Below are 19,007 nucleotides of genomic sequence, written 5' to 3'. Positions count from 1 at the left end.
ACATCCCCTCTGATATATATAGTCTACCGCCTTCCTTTCGTCTTCCCCATTTCTGCCAAAAATCTGTCGCAATACTCCAGGCCCATCATCTCTCACCTGCCGGACCACCGCACCGGAATATCCCGGCCGTACTTAGCCGGCCTACCACCTCACCTACCTGAGGTTACCGTCTCCCTCGTCCGCAGCACCAGATCCGCTTCACCAACCCCGCCGTGTACTGCATCGGATCTGCTTCACCGACTGCTTCGTCCGCAGAACCAGATCCGCTTCACCAACGCCGCCGTGCACTGCACTATCTGAGTTCACCGACTCCCTCGTCTGCCGTACCTGATCCGCTTCACCAACGACGCCGTGCACTGCACCGGATCTGCTTCACCGACTCCCTTGTTTCAGATCTGCTTCCCCGAAACCATCATCGACCGCCCCAGATCTGCTTCCTCGACGCCGACGCCCACCGCAACCGCAGCACCCCCGCCGTCGTCGATGTGACCCGCAAGGATGCTGAGTATGACTACACGAAGCCGCCGTCGAGGTAACCAGACCCCCTCCCCCCTACACGTTTTGGGCTGTTACCATAGAAGGTTCAAGCATGTCTTGGTCAACTAGAATGTGTCTATATACATCTGAATCTAGTCATAACTGAGATTTATATTAGCATGTAAGTATCTAGAATTGGTTTACTGTCATGCAATCCAATCTAGTTAAACCCGTGTCAATCTATATCTATACCTAATAATATATAATAATAAAGAAACTAAGGAAAAATTTTCGTCCAACTTCAAACTACCCATAAATTTCCGAAAATTACACCTATGCCCCCCGCGAGTTAATACTGATTCGTCCGTCTAAAAAAGCATCGACAGAGAAGTCCCATAGATCCAGCTCCGCCCTGCTCTCAATGCGCGTGCGGATGGCGTAAACCTGCGCATTTGCCCATGCCACTCCTCGAGCTCTCTGTCTTGATGTGCTTCACACACCTTGATGTGCTTCACACACATGGCTTATAATACTAGGAAGCTTGTACATGACCCTTTAGATTGTTGCCATGTGCCAGAATCCAAACCCTATACCATACTTCTAGAATACTCTACAAACTCTAGATATTTCATACTACTCGTAAATATCTTACTCTAGAACATTCCCCATTCTACAATTCTCTCTACATACCTTGAATACTTCATGACTAAGCTAGCTCCTTTACTAGCCAACCACATTGATAAGATTACTACTAACAATCTCCCCCATAATCTTGTCATATAAACTATCTTTACTACGTATTAAATTTAAAACAGGTCGCGGTGGTTGGTGATGGTACGTCAATCATGTATACAACTCACCCGAACATAAAAAGTAAGGTCAGCGTGACCGGCTCCATGAGGAGCTCTTATCAGGATTAGTTAGGTCACGACCAAAATCCAATCCGTAGCACTAGGTAGCAAAATCAGCACCCCTTTCCTAATTCTAATCGCTAAAACAAGCATAGATCGGTTCAGCCACACATCTTTTTCGTTCGCTCCCCTTTTTATTCTCTAAGGAACCATCTCCTTAATGAGCGTAGATTGATGGAGATGGCTTTTGTACCGGTCAATCTTTATATTAGCAGGTGATCCGTCCTTTCTCCTCTGCCGTGGTTCATCAACGCATGTCCGACAATCCCGGTTAGAACGGCACGATCGGCAAAAAAGAAAAAAGCCAAAAGAGACCCATGATTAGGCTCCTCTTGCCGTGCAACTTTAAATTTTCTAACTTTTCTTTCATTCGCAAATATACAGTGACAACTTATATGACTCTAAGTTTCTTTTCCTAATTTTTGCACGTGCATGCATTTTCCATTTAAAATTCGTAGGACATACAAATCTCAACACTTATGCAACTAAAAATCCTTTAAAAACAAAACTTTCAGACCCTGCAGCATTTAAGAGGTTAGTGACAAGAATCAACCACATGTTTAGGAGCGCAGTGACATTCTCGCTAAAAAACCATGTTTCACGCGTGGGTGTTTAATTAATAAAGAGAAATATCTGATTAGTAAAGAGAAATATATGTTCAGTTGGGGCCACGTTTCGACGTGTGTTCTCGACGAACCAGTTTCTCAGACAAAGTATCTCGAAGGTGTTCATAGAGGTAGCATGTGCATTTGTGCGTTCATAGAAGCGAGTGTATGTACTTAGTGAGCATTTATATTGTACCGTGTTTTGTAAAAAAAAGATGGTGTGAAAGGGCACCTTTTACGATATACTCCCTCCGTCCCAAAATGTAAGGGGTCTAAGGATTGGTCAAAAGTCAAACCTTACAAACTTTGACCAAATATTTAAAAAATATTTACATCTACAATATCAAATTGACATATTAAGAAAATATACTTTAGGGTGAATCTATTGATAATGATTTAGTATTGTAAATATTTATATTTTTTTGTATAAACTTGGTCAAATTTTAAAAACATACTTTTAACTAATCCTTAGACGCCTTATTTTTGGCACGGACGGAGTATCATTCAATAAATACTATGAATTATTCGATCGTTTGTTCAAACATGTCAATTAGATCGGTCGATTGATCAACTCGGATTCTGTCGATCAAGCATCAGAGTTGTCTCCGTGGTGACAAAAAATAATGCACATTGTATAAGACTGACGTACCACAGATTGTAAAGAAAAATGAGGACCATGTGGCCACACATCCTGGACATAGACATTGTGAATATATTCCATTTATTCTATTTTTGGAGAGAGCGATCTTTTGTTATTAACCCGTTGCAACACACGGGTATTATGCTAGTATCCCCTAATCCAGATCACATGGACCATGCACTTCATCTTGTGATGGCATCACACCGACTCACGTCAAGCAACGCCGCCGCACCCTGCTTGTTAGCCTCACACCGACTTCATATTAGATATCATGTAGTGCATTTCAAGTACCAAATCACTGAGAACCAACCTGTGGTTGGATGGTTAGGAGGCAGTGGCACCCCCAGATTTGACGCTTTGGTGTCTCAAAAATGGAGGAATATTCTTGTGTGGGATGCGGCGTTCCCGGTGACATTGTGGTGATAGTGGTGACTTCGTCAATCTCAATACCCGTCGGATCAGTTTCTTGGATGCATTTTCCTGGATGTGCTCGAAGGGGTAGAGTGTGTGTGCATGAGTGATGAGTGTATGCATGTACATGTGAGCGTCTATGATTGTACTGTGCGTTGCAACAAATAGTATTAATTTTTATCTTGTTCATACTAAGACTAGCAAAACGTTCCCTGCTCTATAAACTCTCAAGAAACACCCCTATAATATCTATCTAGTTCGTCCTAATGTTAGAACAGTAATTGCATGCTATGTAATTCATCTATTTTTGTTAGGAAACCTACATGTTTGTTTGCTTTTCTTATTCTCAGGTGTCAGGTTGTGTGCTGGGACCATAGCCGCCGTCTGTTTTGTTCGTTGCAAAATGTTGTTTTATATTCCGCCATTCTGTGCTCTTCTGTGTTCACAAGGTTTCAAATTATAATTTCCATCTGTTTTGTTGTAAACAATGACGGTAAATGCCAATTACTATTTCCTTTCTGCTATCCTTTTACCATCCTGTAGTACATGTGTGAACTCATTGCTCTGGTACATTTAAATTCTTCATTGTTTTTGTTCTTCAAGAGCTGCAACCCTAACTCTTTGCTGTAATTTCATGTTGCACTATCACATGGAACACAGCAAATCGTGGAGTGAATCACCCCTATAATCCAGTAAGTACCTTTCATTTTTGTATTGATATGCTTATCGTGCTGGGAACCAGTTTGTGTTTAACACATTTACTCTCCATATAGATAGGATAACTGGTTTGAAATAAATCATGCTATTTATATGACTGCACGTCTTCGTTCATTTTCCTGCTAGCTTCTCAAACTTGTTCTATTGCCTGTCTAATCTTTTTTTTGTTTGATCATGATTAAACCAATTTAATTGTTCTGCTTAACTTAAATGATCTGGCATTTTATTCCAGCCACATAATGTTTGATTGCTCTTGCACTTCCTCATACCGTTATGTCTTCTGGATTTCATCCATACATGATAAGAATGTTTTGCTTGGTGAATATGAGTCAGATGATGATTCAATTGGTTATTAGTCCTTGATTCATTGAGTTGACTAATGATTAAAACATATAAACCTTGGCACTTTCTGGCATGCTTGTTGTGGGATATAATGAGCATATTTGTTTTTTGTAAGTTTTTTTTTCTGATTTCACTGTTGATTAATCCAATGCCACCTTCTGTAGTAGGAAATTCACCTTCAGTGGGTATCATAAATAAGATATGTTGTTTCTTTTTGGCTGACCCATCTTTTATTTTTAGGCACAAAATGGTTCATTTGTTTGTTTCTCCTTCCCTTATATTGGGCTCATGGGTTAAACATTGAAATAATATGTCAGTTTATATGAATCCCAGTAATGGTTGCTTTGTCTAACTGTCTTAATTGGTCCTGCTCGTTTATATTTGGCACCAAATGGATATATTTCTCGTTTATCTGAGGCATTCCCATGGCTGGCCGATGATGAAAATAATGAAATTTAGGGGGTTGGAGATTCTCCAACTGCACAATGTCTGGCTAGTTTTGTCCACATGACCACTTTTGTGGAACTTAAGGGATCTGAAGCACCCCTTCCAAGTGTCAATTTTAATTGATAGACTTCTGTTATGCAGTTTCCTAGCTTATTTTATTAGGCACAGACTGTCTAGTTACTTGATTTATTTTGTTCATATTTGCCATCCGGTTGCTCTGCATGTTGCAATGGGGTTGATAGCTTGCTTTGTTATATTATGCCTTATGCTTTGTGAAAATCTGCCATCTGTTTTGATGCTTTGCAAAATCTGTGACAACTAATATGGTTGTTTTCTCAAATTGTATGGTTCTGTAACCTGCACTGTCTTGTTTTCAGCCCCTGAATAGAGCAAGGAAGGCAGATGGCAGGGCATGTACATCAAGTGTCCAGGTCTTTCCACAGCACAGCCATGACAATGCCAATTCATCTGATAGTCGGATGATATCTACTGTCCCAGCCATTCTAGCGCAAACAATCGCTGCCTTTGCACATGAATCAATTGATATAATGCATCAGCAAAGAGATGAAAGAGATTCAAAAATCGACATAACAGTCAATGAGATACATGAATTGAAAAATAGGCAAGCTTGGATTGAGCAGATCCTTAATAATCTACTCTGCAGATCTAATGGAAAGCCAGCTGTTACTTGCACTCCGATGAATTCTACCTAAAAGAAATGCAGTTTTGCCGATGATGCCATTTGTATGGCTTGTATCATTTGAGTTATTTCGACTTGTTGTGGTATTTGAGAATTTTTCTTGTTATTGTAACACTTGAGCTTTTTTCATGTTATTGCTATAGTTTGCAATAATTGTAACAAATTTTCAATGTAATGATTATTTGATCTTGAGTTTTTTTCCTGTTATTGCTATAGTTTGCAATCATTGTAACAAAATTTCATGTAATGATTATTTGATCTTGCACTCGGCCTTAAACAGAACTACTAGTATGGTCTCACAATTTTTTATCATTATACTTTGCAAGATTTAGCGGATGCCCCAAATTCAGTGCATCTCCACCGGCGGCCCCGATAGCGATTTGGGGGCCTGCGTCGATTTAGGGCTCGCACCGGTGCGCTCCAAACGGCGTCTGTCATTTGTCGAACCCAATAGAATCGCCGGCATCCCATGCCGGCCCCTTTGACAAGGGCGCGAATCAGGCACCCCGGTTGCCTTTGCGGAACGACGGTTTTCTCTGGTGGGGGCGCCTTGTCCGCGAGAGGACGCGACGGTTCGCATCGGCCGCGACGCGAAAAGGTTGGTCGTCGGCGTTTAAGGTCATGTAAGAGGTAGTTATAGTACTCGTATGTGATTTTGGTGATGTGGAGGAAAAAGAATGAGGAGAGAGAAGGACTATGTGGTGCCGATTCAAAGAAACCGGATCAAGCAGTACAAGTGGGACCCAGCAGAAATATGACATGCATATTTTACTTATCCTAAAGCAAGTGGCCCACTTCACCAAGCCATGCACATTACCTCCGATTCATATTAATTGACTTCAATGTGGAGTATCAATTTCCATCACAGATGAGTCGAACAAAATTGTTGGTTCGCTTTTCCTGTCAGAACCTATGCATCGATGCTCTGTTATGTGCGGAACCGATTCAATGGACGTTTTGGTTCGCTTTTGATACACATAGTGCATGGTCTAAAGTTACAAACAGTCTGTAGGCTTCTTATAGACAGCTTACAGACACCATTTTTGTTGTTGTATGAAGGGTGTCTATAACTTATACTCATATATAGCTATGACTAGATAACTTACAGATAGACTATTGTATACACTGTCTATAGCATTGTCTATACTCCGTAGATGACATGGAGTAGTATTACAGACAACATCCGTCTAAATCAATGTACATGTGGCGTGGAAACCGAGGCAGCGACTGGCCACGAGGGCAGCGACTGGCCATGCGGCGTCCAGTCGCCTTAAATGTGGGCAGTTGCTACCGCTAGATAGGACGTACGCCGTCCACCACCGCCGCTCCATTCTCTACTCTCCACATCAAGATGCCCGCCGTCTGAAGACCACCTACTCGATGGTTGGCCTCAACGGCCGCGCGCTGCCTCCAGCACCACCGCAGCTGCAGCCGCAGGCCGACAACGAGCAAACCTCCGACGAGGACGAGGGCCCATGGTTCGAGGCGTGGCACGATGTCTACGTAGCAGAAGCGGAAGCAGAGGTGGCGGAGGAGGCAGCGCAGTCGGGCGAGCCGCCGCAGGCCCCCGCCGACCCGGAGCAGGCGGCGATCCTCGCGTCGCTGAACGCACAACGATACCAGCGGTTGAGGGAGGAGGAGCACGAGTTCGTCAACGACGCGAACCTCGAGCACGTCCTCAAGATATCGCGCCAGCGAGCGGCCACGGAGGAGGCGGGACGCCGCCTCATGGAGGCGGAGCGACAGAAGCTCGCAGAGCTCAACGCTCATCGCCACTACGACGCGTTCGCTCGCCAGCAGGCGAGGCGCGCAGAGATCGAAGCTTCTCGGGAAAGGCTGGAAGCGTGGGGACAGCGCCGCCGGCAAGCCCCTGCGACCCCGGCCGCCATGCTCCACCGCCAGATGCGCGAAGCAACGGAGGAGAGGCGGGCATGGAAGCAGGCGGCAATGGCGAAGAACAACGACGAGGCAGGGCCGTCGAGCGCCCCTACCGACGGCCAGTAGACCAGGATTAAGTTTATGTTTAGTTATGTTTAAATTCGAGCTACTTTGGTATAAATTTCGTATGAATTTGGGTTTTTAGATGTCAATTTAAATTTTAAAATCTATCGGGGCTGCCGTTTTGGGGCCGCCGGTGTGGGAGCAGCGTCCCCAAATAGAGGATCTTGTCTTAGGTGGAGATGCTATTATAGATAGATAATGATCATGGTAACAGAAAAAATCGTCAACGTGATGATGATTTGATGTTGCACTCGACCTTGAACATAAGTACTAGTACGGTCTCACAATTTTTTTAATCATTATACTTTGCAACATTTAGCAGATGCGCCAAATTCAGACATAGATCATGATCATGGTAACAAATTTTCAACATGATGATGATTTGATGTTGCACTCGGGCTTGAACAGAAGTACTAGTACGGTCACTCAAAATTTTAGCATTATACTTTGCAACGGATGCACCAATTTCAGAGATAGATCATGATCATGGTAACAAATTTTCAACGTGATGATGTTTTGATGTTGCACTCGGCCCTGAACTGAAATACAAGTACGGTCTCACAATTTTTTATCATTATAATTTGCAAGATCTAGCGGATGAGCCAATTTCGGCCTTGAACAGAGGTACTAGTATGGTCTCACATTTTTTGATGATCATGGTAGTAACCGGTATTTAATGTGATGATGATTTGATTTTGCACTCGGCCTTGAACAGAGGTACTAGTACGGTCTCACATTTGGACCTTAGCCAAATTCAAAATCTCATAGCGGCAAAACTTCCCGCCCACAAAATACAAAAATTTCACACGCTTCCAAATTCCCATTCTACCCCTGTGGAGATGACAGCAAGGTCGGTTGGTGGGGGGGTATGCACGTCATTTTTTGGATCACCACCTCCCTAGCCCGGAAACCCTCCCAGAAAAAAATCATTTCCCTCAGACCACCCACCGGAACTTCCCAAGTCCCTCTCTCCCACCTCCACGACCACCGCACCGGAACATCCCCGCCGGACTTCCCTGGCCTACCCGAGCCCTCGCGATCCTCGTCATCCGGCTGCTTGCCGGAGCCGCTTCATCGACGCCGTCATCAACCGGACCGGATCATCCCCGCCGTACCTCGAAACCATATGCTCATCCAGCAGTCTACCGCAGTCGCTTCAGCTGAGCCGCTTCGCCGGATCCGTCTTCCACCGCATCGGATCTTGCTCACTGACACCGCTGTGCATGAACCGGATCTGCTTCACCGGCGCCTTGCATGATCTAAACTCTTCTACTGTCGCTTTTCTATTGCTTGCCTGCAAGTTCTTGTTTAATCTTGGGGGAACCTGTTTGTGCTAACGACGCGCTGTTACGTTTTTGCAGATGAGATGAGTAACCATGAAGTGTAATGGCCGTCTCTCCAACCCCAACTAGCACATGTAGCGTACTTCATCACCGGATCTATCAACCCCAGGAAGATCTGTTGTGACTCTGATGTCTACGCCCCCTCCTTTTCCTGTAGACAGTGTTGGGCCTCCAAGAGCAGAGGTTTGTAGAACAGCAGCAAGTTTTCCCTTAAGTGGATCACCCAAGGTTTATCAAACTCAGGGAGGAAGAGGTCAAAGATATCCCTCTCATGCAACCCTGCAACCACAAAGCAAGAAGTCTCTTGTGTCCCCAACACACCTAATAGGTGCACTAGTTCGGCGAAGAGATAGTGAAATACAGGTGGTATGAATATATATAAGCAGTAGCAACGGCACCAGAAAAGTGCTTTGCCCAGGACAGTAAACAAGCAGTAGTAACGCAGCAGTAGTAACGCAGTAAAACAGTAAACAAGCAGCGATAGCAGTATTTAGGAACAATGCCTAGGGATCATACTTTCACTAGTGGACACTCTCAACATTGATCACATAACAGAATAGATAAATGCATACTCTACACTCTCTTGTTGGATGATGAACACCATTGCGTAGGATTACACGAACCCTCAATGCCGGAGTTAACAAGCTCCACAATTCAATGTTCATATTTAAATAACCTTAGAGTGCATGAAAGATCAACACGACTAAACTAAGTACTAACATAGCATGCACACTGTCACCTTCACACTATGTAGGAGGAATAGATCACATCAATACCATCATAGCAATAGTTAACTTCACAATCTACAAGAGATCATAATCATAGCCTACGCCAAGTACTAACACGGATGCACACACTGTCACCATTACACCGTGCAGGAGGAATAGAATACTTTAATAACATCACTAGAGTAGCACATAGATAAATTGTGATACAAAACACATTGCAATCATAAAGAGATATAAATAAGCACTTCACTATGCCATTCATAACAGTGAATAAGTATTCTGTGAAATATAGCCTAAGAGACCCACACGGTGCACACACTGTCACCTTTACACACGTGGGACAAGGAGTCTTCGGAGATCACATAAGTAAAATTCACTTGACTAGCATAACGACATCTAGATTACAAGCATCATCATATGAATCTCAATCATGTAAGGCAGCTCATGAGATTATTGTATTGAAGTACATAGGAGAGAGATTAACCACATAGCTACCGGTACAGCCCCGAGCCTCGATGGAGAACTACTCCCTCCTCATGGGAGACAGCAGCGTTGATGAAGATGGCGGTGGTGTCGATGGAGGAGCCTTCCGGGGGCACTTCCCCGTCCCGGCGGCGTGCCGGAACAGAGACTCCTGTCCCCCAGATCTTGGCTTCGCGATGGCGGCGGCTCTGGATGGTTTCTCGTACCGTGGCTTTTCCGTATCGAGGTTTTAGGTCCAGGGGCTTTTTATAGGCGAAGAGGCGGCGTCAGGAGGTCGAAGGGGCGACCACACTATAGGGGGGCACGGGCCACCCCTTGGCAGCGCCGGCCTAGGGTTTGGTGGGCCTGTGCCCCCTCTCTGGCGGTTCTCGGGTGTTCTGGATGCTTCCGGGCAAAATAGGAACCTGGGCGTTGATTTCGTCCGATTCTGAGAATATTTCTTTACTAGGATTTCTGAAACCAAAAACAGCAGAAAACAGCAACTGGCCCTTCGGCATCTTGTTAATAGGTTAGTTCCGGAAAACGCATAAATATGACATAATGTATGCATAAAACATGTAGATATCATCAATAATGTGGCATGGAACATAAGAAATTATCGATACGTCGGAGACGTATCAGCATCCCCAAGCTTAGTTTCTGCTCGTCCCGAGCAGGTAAACGATAACAAAGATAATTTCTGGAGTGACATGCCATCATAACCTTGATCATACTACTGTAAGCATATGTAATGAATGCAGCGATCAAAACAATGTAAATGACATGAGTAAACAAATGAATCATATAGCAAATACTTTTCATGAATAGTACTTCAAGACAAGCATCAATAAGTCTTGCATAAGAGTTAACTCATAAAGCAATAATTCAAAGTAGAGGTATTGAAGCAACACAAAGGAAGATGAAGTTTCAGCGGTTGCTTTCAACTTATAACATGTATATCTCATGGATATTGTCAATGCAAAGTAATATAACAAGTGCAATATGCAAGTATGTAGGAATCAATGCACAGTTCACACAAGTGTTTGCTTCTTGAGGTGGAGAGAGATAGGTGAACTGACTCAACAATAAAAGTAAAAGAAAGGTCCTTCAAAGAGGAAAGCATCGATTGCTATATTTGTGCTAGAGCTTTGATTTTGAAAACAAGAAACAATTTTGTCAACGGTAGTAATAAAGCATATGTATCATGTAAATTATATCTTACAAGTTGCAAGCCTCATGCATAGTATACTAATAGTGCCCGCACCTTGTCCTAATTAGCTTGGACTACCGGGATTATCGCAATGCACATGTTTTAACCAAGTGTCACAAAGGGGTACCTCTATGCCGCCTGTACAAAGGTCTAAGGAGAAAGCTCGCATTGGATTTCTCGCTATTGATTATTCTCAACTTAGACATCCATACCGGGACAACATAGACAACAGATAGTGGACTCCTCTTTTATGCATAAGCATGTAGCAACAATTATTTTTCTCATATGAGATTGAGGATATATGTCCAAAACTGAAACTTCCACCATGGATCATGGCTTTAGTTAGCGGCCAAATGTTCTTCTCTAACAATATGCACGCTCTAACCATAAGGTGGTAGATCGCCCTTACTTCAGACAAGACGAACATGCATAGCAACTCACATGATATTCAACAAAGAGTAGTTGATGGCGTCCCCAGGAACATGGTTATCGCACAACGAGCAACTTAATAAGAGATAAAGTGCATAAGTACATATTCAATACCACAATAGTTTTTAAGCTATTTGTCCCATGAGCTATATATTGTAAAGGTGAAGAATGGAAATTTAAAGGTAGCACTCAAGCAATTTACTTTGGAATGGCGGAGAAATACCATGTAGTAGGTAGGTATGGTGGACACAAATGGCATAGTGGTTGGCTCAAGTATTTGGATGCATGAGAAGTATTTCCCTCTCGATACAAGGTTTAGGCTAGCAAGGCTATTTGAAACAAACACAAGGATGAAGCGGTGCAGCAAAACTCACATAAAAGACACATTGTAAACATTATAAGACTCTACACCGTCTTCCTTGTTGTTCAAACTCAATACTAGAAATTATCTAGACCTTAGAGAGACCAAATATGCAAACCAAATTTTAGCATGCTCTATGTATTTCTTCATTAATGGGTGCAAAGTATATGATGCAAGAGCTTAAACATGAGCACAACAATTGCCAAGTATCACATTATCCAAGACATTTTAGCAAATTACTACATGTAGCATTTTCTGTTTCCAACCATATAACAATTAATGAAGCAGTTTCAACCTTCGCCATGAAAATTAGAAGCTAATAACACATGTGTTCATATGAACCAGCGGAGCGTGTCTCTCTCCCACACAAGCATGCATTTATTCAAACAAAAACAAAAACAAAAGCACACAGACACTCCAAGCAAAGCACATAAGCTGTGATGGAATAAAAATATAGTTTCAAGGGAGGAACCTGATAATATTGTCGATGAAGAAGGGGATGCCTTGGGCATCCCCAAGCTTAGACGCTTGAGTCTTCTTGATATATGCAGGGTGAACCACCGGGGCATCCCCAAGCTTAGAGCTTTCACTCTTCTTGATCATAGTATATCATCCTCCTCTCTTGACCCTTGAAAACTTCCTCCACACCAAACTCAAAACAACTCATTAGAGGGTTAGTGCATAATCAAAAATTCACATGTTCAGAGGTGACACAATCATTCTTAACACTTCTGGACATTGCCCAAAGCTACTGGAAGTCAATGGAACAAAGAAATCCATCCAACATAGCAAAAGAAGCAATGTGAAATAAAAGGCAGAATCTGTCAAAACATAACAGTCCGTAAAGAAGAATTTTATTGAGGCACCAGACTTGCTCAAATGAAAATGCTCAAATTGAATGAAAGTTGCGTACATATCTGAGGATCACTCACGTAAATTGGCATAATTTTCGAAGTTACCTACAGAGAATTTTGCCCAGATTCGTGACAGCAAAGAAATCTGTTTCTGCGCAGTAATCCAAATCTAGTATCAACCTTGCTATCAAAGACTTTACTTGGCACAACAAAACACAAAACTAAGATAAGGAGAGGTTACTACAGTAGTAAACAACTTCCAAGACTCAAATATAAAACAATGTACTGTAGCAAAATAAACACATGGGTTATCTCCCAAGAAGTTCTTTCTTTATAGCCATTAAGATTGGCTCAGCAGTTTTAATGATGCACTCGCAAGAAATAGTATTTGAAGCAAAAGAGAGCATCAAGAGGCAAATTCAAAACAAATTTAAGCCTAACATGCTTCCTATGCATAGGAATCTTGTAAATAAACAAGTTCAAGAAGCATAATGCAACAAGCATAGAAAGATAAAACAAGTGCAGCTTCAAAAATTTAAGCACATAGAGAGGTGTTTTAGTAACATGAAAATTTCTACAACCATATTTTCCTCTCTCATAATAACTTTCAGTAGCAACATGAGCAAACTCAACAATATAACTATCACATAAAGCATTCTTATCATGAGTCTCATGCATAAAATTATTACTCTCCACATAAGCATAATCAATTTTATTAGTTGTAGTGGGAGCAAATTCAACAAAGTAGATATCATTATTATTCTCATCATCAAATATAGGAGGCATATTGTAATCATAATCAAATTTATCCTCCATAACAGGTGGAACCAAAAGACTACTATCATTATAATCATCATAAATAGGAGGCAAAGTATCATCAAAGTAAATTTTCTCCTCAATGCTTGGGGGACTAAAAAGATCATGCTCATCAAAACCAGCTTCCCCAAGCTTAGAATTTTCCATAGCATTAGCAACAATAGTGTTCAAAGCATTCATATTAATAACATTCCCATTAGCATGCATATAAAGTTCCATGGGTTTTTTAATTCTCTCTTCAAACACATCATGTCCTAATTCAAGATAAAGTTCATAAAGATCTCTCATATTTTTGTTGTTTTCCATTATGCCTAACTAGTGTAAATAAGAAACAAAAAGATGCAATTGCAGGATCTAAAGGAAATAGCTTCGAGTACTTACAACGGCGAAAATAGCTTAGTAGCCGAGATCCGGAGTGTGAGTACCTTTTACCTTTCCTCCCCGGCAACGGTGCCAGAAAATAGCTTGATGTCTACGCCCCCTCCTTTTCCTGTAGACAGTGTTGGGCCTCCAAGAGCAGAGGTTTGTAGAACAGCAACAAGTTTTCCCTTAAGTGGATCACCCAAGGTTTATCGAACTCAGGGAGGAAGAGGTCAAAGATATCCCTCTCATGCAACCCTGCAACCACAAAGCAAGAAGTCTCTTGTGTCCCCAACACACCTAATAGGTGCACTAGTTCGGCGAAGAGATAGTGAAATACAGGTGGTATGAATATATATAAGCAGTAGCAACGGCACCAGAAAAGTGCTTTGCCCAGGACAGTAAACAAGCAGTAGTAACGCAGCAGTAGTAACGCAGTAAAACAGTAAACAAGCAGCGATAGCAGTATTTAGGAACAAGGCCTAGGGATCATACTTTCACTAGTGGACACTCTCAACATTGATCACATAACAGAATAGATAAATGCATACTCTACACTCTCTTGTTGGATGATGAACACCATTGCGTAGGATTACACGAACCCTCAATGCCGGAGTTAACAAGCTCCACAATTCAATGTTCATATTTAAATAACCTTAGAGTGCATGAAAGATTGATACGTCCAATTTGCATCACTATTTTATATCATAATTTGCTGTTATTCATTGATATATTTCATATTGGGACACAATACTTATGTTATTTCATCTATTTTGCATGTTTCATCATTATTGGAGGATCAAGCATCGGAGCCAGGATTCTGCTGGAAAAAGCACCGTCAGAACGCAATATTTCGGAAGATCAACTGTGGGAGGAAATTATACCAAAAATCCTATTTTTCAAGATGACGAAGGAAGCCAGAAGGAGGGGCCAGGAGGACCCAGGGTGGGCCCACACCCTAGGGCGGCGCGGCCCAGGCCCTGGCCGCGCCGCCATGTGGTTTGGGGGGCCCACGACCCCTTTCGCCTCCTTTTCTTCGCGAAATCCTTCGTCCCGAAAACCTAAGCCACAGAGGGTACCTCGCGAAGAGTTACAGCCGCCTCTGCGGGGCGGAGAACACCAGAGAGAAAAGAGCTCTCCGGCGGGCAGGAATCCGCCGGGGAAATTCCCTCCGGGAGGGGGAAATCGACGCCATCGTCACCGTCATCGAGCTGGACATCATCTCCATCACCATCATCATCATCTCCACCATCATCACCGCCGTCTCCACCGCTGGACATCGTCATCGCCGTAGCAATTTGGGTTTGATCTTGATTGTTTGATAGGGGAAACTCTCCCGGTATCGATCTCTACTTGTTGTTGATGCTATTGAGTGAAACCATTGAACCAAGTTTATGTTCAGATTGTTATTCATCATCATATCACCTCTGATCATGTTCCGTATGATGTCTCGTGAGTAGTTCGTTTAGTTCTTGAGGACATGGGTGAAGTCTAAATGTTAGTAGTGAACTATGGTTGAGTAATATTCAATGGTGTGATATTTAAGTTGTGGTGTTATTCTTCTAGTGGTGTCATGTGAACGTCGACTACATGACACTTCACCATTTATGGGCCTAGGGGAATGCATCTTGTATTCGTTTGTCAATTGCGGGGTTGCCGGAGTGACAGAAACCTAAACCCCCGCTGGTATATCGATGCAGGAGGGATCGCAGGATCTCAGAGTTTAAGGCTGTGGTTAGATTTATTCTTAATTACTTTCTTGTAGTTGCGGATGCTTGCAAGGGGTATAATCACAAGTATGTATTAGTCCTAGGAAGGGCGGTACATTAGCATAGGTTCACCCACACAACACTTATCATAACAATGAAGATTATTTAGCCGTATGTAGCGAAAGCACTAGACTAAAATCCCGTGTGTCCTCGAGAACGTTTGGTCATTATAAGTAAACAAACCGGCTTGTCCTTTGTGCTAAAAAGGATTGGGCCACTCGCTGCAATTGTTACTCTCGCACTTTACTTACTCGTACTTTATTCAACTGTTACATCAAACCCCCTGAATACTTGTCTCGTGAGCATTTACGGTGAATCCTTCATCGAAACTGCTTGTCAACACCTTCTGCTCCTCGTTGGGATCGACATTCTTACTTATCGAAGATACTACGATACACCCCCTATACTTGTGGGTCATCAAGACTATTTTCTGGCGCCGTTGCCGGGGAGTGAAGCGCTATTGGTAAGTGGAATTGGTAAGGAAAACCTTTACTGTTGTGCTGATTTTATTTCTGCCTGCTGCTATAAGTCATTATGGAGAGATCTTCTCTTCAATTTTTATTTGGGAAATCTACTACTACTGCAACGGTAGTGGATGAGGCGCCAGGTGAGGAAGTAATACCATATAAAATACCTATGAAAATTATTGAACGTGTTATGGATAACCGCTATGAAGGGGATGGAACTGTCCATCCTGGTGATCATTTACTGTTTTTGCATGAATTATGCGGGTTATTCAAATGTGCAGGTATTGCTATGGATGAAGTGAGGAAGAAACTATTCTCTTTATCGCTGTCTGGTAAAGCGGCGCATTGGTATAAATTACTGGATAATGGGGATTCTCTTGAATGGAATGATATTGTGCCCCGGTTTTATTCTAAGTTCTATCCTCCAAGTGAAATTCACAAGGATCGGAATCGCATATATAATTTTTGGCCTCATGATGGAGAGAGTATTGCCCAAGCTTGGGGGAGATTGAAGTCTTTAATGCTCAAATGCCCCATTCATGAGCTTCCTGGTAATGTTATTATTGATAATTTCTATGCAAGACTTTCTTTTCAAGACAAGACCTTGCTGGATACTTCTTGTTCTGGATCATTTACACGCAACAAAGAAGAGTTTAAAAGGGACCTTCTTGATCGGATCCAAGAAAATACTGAAGGATGGGAGAACGACAAGGATAGAGAATCAGGTATAATTTATGATTATAAATGCATTGAAGCTTTTATGGATACTGATAAATTTCGTAATATGAGTGCTACATATGGTCTTGATTCTCAAGTTGCTGCAAATCTTTATAAAGCTTTTGCCTCTCATTATGAATTGCCAAAGAAGAATTTTGATAAGTATCATGAACCGTATAAAGATAAAATTGATTCATCTATTAATAAATGCGTTGTAGTTGAAACTGCTGATCATGTTATTCCTGAAGCTTATATTGAAAAAACTCCTTTCCCTGCTAAAATGAAGGAGTACTCTGTTATAAATAGTGCGGTTCATAAAAGTGAAAAGAAACCTGTAGAACCTGAAGAACAAATAAAAGTTGAACCTGCTGTTGCAATAATTAAAGATCTTGTGACTGAAAATGTGGAGGATGGTCATATTATTTTCTGTGAAGATGCTTCTAATATTGTTTCACATCCTAATAAACCCAAACAAGCTAGTGTTCCTATGCTATCTATTAGAATTGGTGATCATTGCTATTATGGATTATGTGATATTGGTGCAAGTGTTAGTGCTATTCCGTATGAGCTTTACACGGAGATTATGCACGAAATTGATTCTTGTGAACTTGAAGATGTTGATGTGGTTATTCAACTGGCTAATAGAGATACTATTTCTCCAATTGGTATTGTTCGAGATGTGGAAGTTTTATGTGGTAAGATTAAATATCCTGCTGACTTTTTGGTACTTGGTTCTGCTGCTAGTGATTATTGTCCTATTATTTTTGGTAGACCTTTTCTAAATACTTGTGGAGCTATTATAGATTGCAAGAAAGAGAAAATTTTGACTAAATTTGCTGGTGAATCTTATGAGTTTAACTTCTCTAAATTTACTAAAACTCCTTATAAAGCTGATTTGCCTAGTAATGATTTTAAAATGGAACAGTGTGCATCTATCGTTCTTGTTCCTAACAATCCTTTGCAGCAACATTTGGAGGATAGCGAGAGTGAAGTTTTTAGGAAAGAAAGAGATGAGCTTGAGGAAATTTTTCTTCGCCAACCTATTCTCAAGCATGATTTACCGGTGGAAGATTTGGGTACAACACCGCCACCAAAGGAAGATCCTGTTTTTGATTTAAAGCCTTTGCCTGATAATCTTAAATATGCTCATATTGATGATAAGAAAATATATCCTGTTATTATTAGTTCTAAGCTTTCAGAGATTGAGGAAGAAAGGTTATTGGAAATATTGAAGAAGCACCGAGGAGCTATTGGCTACACTCTTGATGATTTGAAAGGGATTTCTCCTTCTATTTGCCAACATGCTATTAATATGGAAGATGATGCAAAGCCTGTTGTTGAACATCAGCGTCGTCTAATTCCGAAGATGAAGGAAGTGGTAAGGAATGAGGTATTACGACTTCTTGAAGCTGGTATTATATATCCTATTGCTGATAGTAGATGGGTTAGTCCTGTGCACTGCGTTCCCAAGAAAGGAGGTATGACTGTTGTGCCTAATGATAATGATGAGCTCATCCCTCAAAGAGTAGTTGTAGGGTATAGAATGTGCATTGATTTTCGAAAATTTAATAAAGTTACTAAGAAAGATCATTACCCTTTACCATTTATTGATCAAATGCTAGAAAGATTGTCTAAAAATACTCATTTTTGCTTTCTTGATGGTTATTCTGGATTTTCACAAATTGCTGTTAAAGCTAAAGATCAAGAGAAAACCACCTTTACCTGTCCCTATGGAACTTATGCTTATAGACGCATGCCTTTTGGTTTATGTAATGCTCCTGCTACTTTTCAAAGATGCATGTCTGCTATTTTTCATGGTTTTTGTGAAAGTATTGTAGAGGTATTCATGGATGATTTTTCCGTTTATGGGAATTCTTTTGATAGTTGCTTGCGAAACCTTGATAAAGTTTTGCATAGATGTGAAGAAACTAACCTTGTTCTTAATTGGGAGAAATGCCACTTTATGGTTAATGAAGGAATTGTATTGGGACATAAAATTTCTGAGAGAGGCATTGAAGTTGATAGAGCTAAAGTTGAAGCAATTGAGAAGATGCCCTATCCAAGGGACGTTAAAGGTATTCGTAGTGTTCTTGGTCATGCTGGGTTTTATAGGAGATTTATTAAAGATTTCTCCAAGATTTCAAAGCCTCTTACTAATCTTCTTCAAAAAGATGTACCATTTGTTTTTGATGATGATTGTAAGGAAGCTTTTGAAACTCTAAAGAAAGCCTTAACAACTG

The sequence above is a fragment of the Lolium perenne genome, chromosome 2, assembly GCF_019359855.2.
Source record: "Lolium perenne isolate Kyuss_39 chromosome 2, Kyuss_2.0, whole genome shotgun sequence".
Taxonomy (NCBI): domain Eukaryota; kingdom Viridiplantae; phylum Streptophyta; class Magnoliopsida; order Poales; family Poaceae; genus Lolium; species Lolium perenne.
Note: the sequence above shows the minus strand (reverse complement) of the source record.